The sequence below is a fragment of the Aotus nancymaae genome, unplaced genomic scaffold, assembly GCF_030222135.1.
Source record: "Aotus nancymaae isolate 86718 unplaced genomic scaffold, 86718_ANA_hifiasm-v0.15.2.pri h1tg000028l, whole genome shotgun sequence".
Taxonomy (NCBI): Eukaryota; Metazoa; Chordata; class Mammalia; order Primates; family Aotidae; genus Aotus; species Aotus nancymaae.
In genome coordinates, this window is record NW_026988441.1 from 22,133,449 (window position 1) to 22,139,448 (window position 6,000).

The following is a 6,000-nucleotide window of genomic DNA, read 5'->3' on the forward strand; positions in this document are numbered from 1 at the left end:
AATACTAAAAGAAACAAAGAAGGACATTACATAATGATAAAGGATCAATGCAACAACAGGAGTCAATGATCATAAATATAAATGCACCCAATATAGGAACACCCAGATACATAACACAAGTTCTTAATGATTTATAAAGAGACTTGGACTCCCGCACAATAATAGCGGGAGACTTTGACACCACATTGTTAATATTCGATGGATCAACGAGATAGAAAATTAACAGGGACATCTATGATTTGAACTCAGACCTGGAACAAGTAAACTTAGTGAATATTTATAGAATTCTTCACCCCAGTCCACAGAACATACATTTTTCTCAGTATCACATTACACCTATTTTGAAAGTGACCATGTAATTGGAAGTAAATCACTCTTCGGCATTTGCATACTATTTCACAGACTTGAAATATTGGTTGGCTCTTTGTTATTTTCTTTCTTTATTCCTTCCTGTCTCCACTGTTAAGCACAATTATCGGCATAAAAGAAGTTTTTAATACCTATTTTTAGATTGCATTCCAGCCCAGGCCAATAGAGCAAGACTCCTGTTCTCTCTCCCCCTTTCTCTTTCTCTTTCTTTAAAAATAAATAAATAAATAAATAAATAAAACACTGGACAAATTCAAAATGAGGGTTATTTATAAAATACCCACAGGCCAATACTCTTCAAAAGCATAAAGGTCATGAAAAATAAGAAATTGAGAAATTGTCACTGATAGGATGAGACTAACAAGACCCAACCACTAAATACAACAGATATCTTGGAATGAAACCTGGAAAAGAAAAAGAGCACCTTGAAGAAAAACTAGTAACATTTCAATAAAATCTGTACTTTAGTAAATAGTATGGCATTGTGCTAATGGCTTAGTTCTGACAAATGGACGTTGGTAATGTCATGTGTTCACATTAAGGGACACTAAAATTGGGCGAGGAATGTCTGAGGACTCTCTGCACTATCTTTAAACGTTTCTGTAAATCTAGGTTTATTCCAAAATAAAAATATTAACAAAAATCCTGGCAACAAATTAAAAATTACTAAACACGAAAATAAGATCCAAATTGTGACCCACAACCAGGAGAAAAAGCTGTCGGGAGGAATAGACACAAAACTGACAGAAATGACAGAATGAGCACATGAGGACTTTCATGCAGTTATTACAAATAAGCTTAGAAATTTAAAGAAAGGAAATAAAGAAAAAAAGGAAAATTGTTTATTTTTTAAAAATGGAAATCCTAGAGGTATACAGGTATATTCCTCTAGGCATATTCAAATATAAAATCTGAAACAAAAAATTTACTGGATGTGAGCAAGAGCACATCAGATGTTGCAAAAAAAATTAAAATAAAAATTTAGTGAACTTGAAGATATATGAATAAAAACTAGCCATAATGAAACAGAAAAAGGACTGAACAAAAATGAACTAAGCCTCAGTGACCTTATGGGACAATAAAAGCTATATAATAGGCTGGGGATGGTGGCTCTTGCCTGTAATCCCAGAACTTTGGGAGGCTGAGGCAGGTAGATCACCTGAGGTCAGGAGGTTGAGACCAGCCTGGCCAACATGGTAAAACCCTGTCTCTACTAAAAATAGAAAAAAAAATTAGCCGGGTGTGGTGGCAGGCACCTTAATTCAAGCTACTCAGGAGGCTGAGGCAGGAGAATCACTAGAACCCTAGGAGTGGAGGTTGCAGTGAGCCAAGATTGCACCACTGCATTCCAGCCTGGGCAACAGAGCAAGATTCAGTCTCATAAATAAATAAATAAATGCTATATAATATAAATGTAATTGGTATTCCAGAAACAGGAGAAAAAGATATCAGGACCCAAGCAAACTTGGAAGAAATATGGCCAAAATATTTCCACATTTGATGAAAACTCTAAATCCACAGATCCAAGATGCCCAACAGATCCTGAGAAGACTAAATACAAAGAATATACGTATGCACATTATAATTACGGTGCTAGAGGAAAAAGCATGCTACCTACAGTGGAATGAAAATAAGACTAATAAAAGATAAGACAGCACCATGAAGTACAAGACATGGAGAAACATCTTCAAAGTGCTAGAGAAGAAAACTAGGTCAGGCACGGTGGGGCTCATGCCCATAATCCCAGCATTTGGGGAGGCCAGGGCAGGAGGATGGAAAACTTGAGCCCAGCTGTTTGAGACCAGCCTAGGCAACATTGTGAGACCCTATCTCTACACAAAATTTAAAAATTAGCTGGCCCTGGTGACATGTGCCTGTAGTCCCAGGTACTCGGGAGACTGAGGCAGGAAGACTGCTTGAGCCCAAGGGTTCAAGGTTGCAGTGAACTATGATTGGTGCTGTTGCATTCCAGCTCGAGCAAGAGTGAGACCGCATCTTGAAAGAGAGAAAGAGAGGGAAGGAAGGAAAGAAAGAAGGAAGGGAGAGAGGAAGGGAGGGAGGGAGGGAAGGAAAGGAAGGGAAGGAAGGGAGAAAGGGGGAGAGAAAAAGAAGGAAGGAAAGAAAGAAAAGAAAGGAAAGAAAGAAAAAGAGAAAGAAAGGGAGAGAGAAAGAAAGAAAGAAAGAAAATAACTATCAACCTGGGATTCTATACCTGGCAAAAATATCTTTCAGTTACAAAAGTAAAATAATACTTTTTCAAAGAAAAGTTGAAAGATTTGATCTAGCAGACCAACATTTAAAACTTTTTTTTTTTTCAAATTAATGACAACTTTTTCTTACATTTTTAAGGCTGATGAAAAACCTTCATTTCAGTTAAAAAGTATGGTAATTGTATTTACTCCTTAAATATTATTAAAGTTTTCTAAAACACAACTTGAAAACATCCAGCATGCATGTTGAATATCAGTACAATGAATTCAAGACCAAGTATATATGTTACGTGCAGCAAGGCTAGATTACAAGTTTTCATAGTCACCACCATCATCATCATCATCATCTTCATGTTTTCTTTTCAATGCATTTGATGATTCATTGGCAGTACTTTGTGATGACACCATATTAGTGGTAATAAGAATGTTTTTGGACCCGATTAATGATGGATTAATGAGAACATTCTGAACTGCAGATGTTGCAGGAATTGAAGCTTTTACAGCTGGAGACTGCGATGTAGGCATCTGTACTGTAAACCTTTGTCCTGTGAGGGACATGGGAGTCCCCACTTTAGTTGAAACAGACATGGTCTGTGGGGTTGGTGAGCCTAGTGAGGGAGTACTTGGTCTGCTAGTAACTGAACCAACACTTAACCTCGGGACTGTTATTCTTCCTGCAGAAGTTGATGCCTTTTTCTGTAAAGATTTCAGCCTATAGTTTGGAGCTGTTAAGCAGTATCAATCAGCTGGCAACCTAGGTCCTCAATATGGCTCGATCAATGGCAAAGTGGGTTGATTTCTTTGCCTTGTGGTATCTGATAAAAAATCTCTTGGGGGAGGAGAGGTAAAAGACTGGTCAGCACAGCACTGGATTGCCAATCACACATCATCTACATCAACGGTAGCTTTCTTAGCATGGCTTGAATAAATGTTTGCACATCATCTAGAATCGTGGTCACATATCGGGAGGCAAACTCCAACATCTGATTTATAACTCTTGGCTCATATTCTGTAATCCCCACCTTCAGGATTTGCGCCATCATCTGGGATGATGTTCTTGGAAGAAGCCATCTTGCCAGACTCCCTGATATCTGATGATCAGACTTCTCGAGCTAAATCACCCACATTAATGTATTTCAGTCCCGATTTTGACGCAAGTTCTTTGCCTAGTGTGGTTTTTACAACCCCCTGGTGTACCAGTGAGCAGGATGTCCAGAAGCAACATGGTCCTCGCCATGACGGCTCTGAGCACCTCGCTTGCCCTTTGCACTACAGGGAGGACCACTTAAAACATTGTTAAAGCAAGTTCTACAGGCTGGAGGAAAAAAAAACCAGGTGGACACGTCAAAGTACAGAAAGCAATGAAGAGCACTCAACATGGTAGATTCATAAGTAGACATGAATATTTTTAAACATTTGAAGAAAAAGTTTCAGAGGTAATTGAGAGGAATGACAGTGAGGACTTTTGTAAATACTTCCCTTAAAAAGCAAAGATAAAGTTGGACTACTGGTTTCTGGTCTGGCATACAAGCAGCTTAGACGTTGTCACTACATCTTAGTAAGTAAACAGGTAAACAAAATGAAAAATCAGTTCTTAGATGTGTAAGAGCAACAAGGTCACAGGGCAAACTATTATGGCCCCTGAAACTGGAGTGACCGCCAGGCAAAGGCAGAGAAGCACAAGTAACTGGAGCAGGGACCCTGAGATGGAGGCCTCTGTGGAAAACAGTGCCAGGGAAGGGAAACCTGAACCATAATTAACTAACTACACAGTGTGAAAAAGTCTGAGTTGAAAACTCCGGAAGGACTGTCATTCCCCTGCGCACATACTTCCGTGAGTTTTACCTCCAGGAGCTCTACCAGGTTCTCAAAGCAAGTATCAGAGAACCATCCCTTGTGTTTCCAGCAGGGGGAAAGGAAAAGGGACCATTTAAAAACATGCCAAATTGGGAGGCCGAGGCAGGTGGATCACGAGGTCAAGAGATCGAGACCATCCTGGTCGACATGGTGAAACCCCGTCTCTACTAAAAATACAAAAAGTTAGCTGGGCACGGTGGCGCGTGCCTGTAATCCCAGCTACTCAGGAGGCTGAGGCAGGAGAATTGCCTGAACCCAGGAGGCGGAGGTTGCAGTGAGCCGAGATCGTGCCATTGCACTCCAGCCTGGGTAACAAGAGCGAAACTCTGTCTCAAAAAAAAAAAAAAAAAAAAAAAAAAGATGCTTTTAAAAAGTATAACTGATATACTAATTAGAGAAAAGGGAGTCATAAAAAATTGTTCAATTAAAATCAAAAAGGGTATTTACCCAGGCAAGGGATCAGTAAGAGAAAAGAAAAGCAGCAAACAAAAAAAACCCAAAGAGCAGAAAAAGAGTGGAAGACAAAAATAGGAAAAAAGAACAAGGAAAACAAATAGAAAACAGTAAAAATACGGTAGATATGAATCCAACAGTATCAATAATCATTTTAAATGCCAGTGGTCTAAAGTACCAATTAAAAGACAAATTGTCAGAATGGATCAAAAAATAAGACCCAACTATACACTGTCTACAAAAATCTTGAAGACACATATAAATTTAAAGTAAATGGATGGAGAAAGATATTCCATGCTAACATCAATCAAAAGAAAGTGAGAGTCGTCATATTCACTTCAGATAGAGCAGACTTCAGATTAAGGAAAGTTATCAGGAAAAAAGAGGAGCATTCTGTGATTGCATAGGGGTCAATTTTCCAAGAAGACACAGCAATCTTTAATGTGTATGCACCTAACAACAAAGCATCAAACTACATGAGGAAAAACTGACAGAACTGGAAAGAGAAATAGATGAATTTACTATTACACCTGAAGACTTCAATACTCATCTATCAGAAATGGGCAGATCCAGCAGTCAAAAAATCAGTTAAGAACACAGCTGAACCCAATAACACCATCTACCAACTTGATATAATAGTCATCTACAGACTATTTCATTCAATAACAGTAGAATACATATTTTTTTCAAGTTAATATGGAATATTAATCAAGATAAGTCACATTCGGGGTGATAAAACACACCTTAACAAATTTAAAATAGCAATTATGCAATGTCTGCTCTCTTACCACAATTGAATTAAACTAGAAATCAATAACAAAGATAGCTGGAAAATCTCCAAAATACTTGGATATTAAACAACACACTTCTAAATGACACATGAAACAAAGAAAAAGCCTCCAAAGAAATTTTAAAATATTTCGAACAAAAATGAAAAATACAACTTATCAAAATTTGTGTGATGCAGTGAAAGTGCTTACAGAAAATGTTTTAACATTGAATGCATATATTAGAAAAGAAAAGAGATCTAAAACCAATTACCTAAGTTTTCACCTTATACAAATAGAAAAAGGAGAGCAAATTAATTCCAAAGTAAGGAGAAGAAAAGAAT

General features: G+C 37.8%; 1 pseudogene; it reads right to left on the reverse strand.

The window, feature by feature from the left end:
• Positions 1-1,447: 1,447 nt before the first annotated feature.
• On the reverse strand, positions 1,448-3,816 carry LOC105714513 (transcription initiation factor TFIID subunit 9-like; annotated as a pseudogene).
• Positions 3,817-6,000: the final 2,184 nt, after the last annotated feature.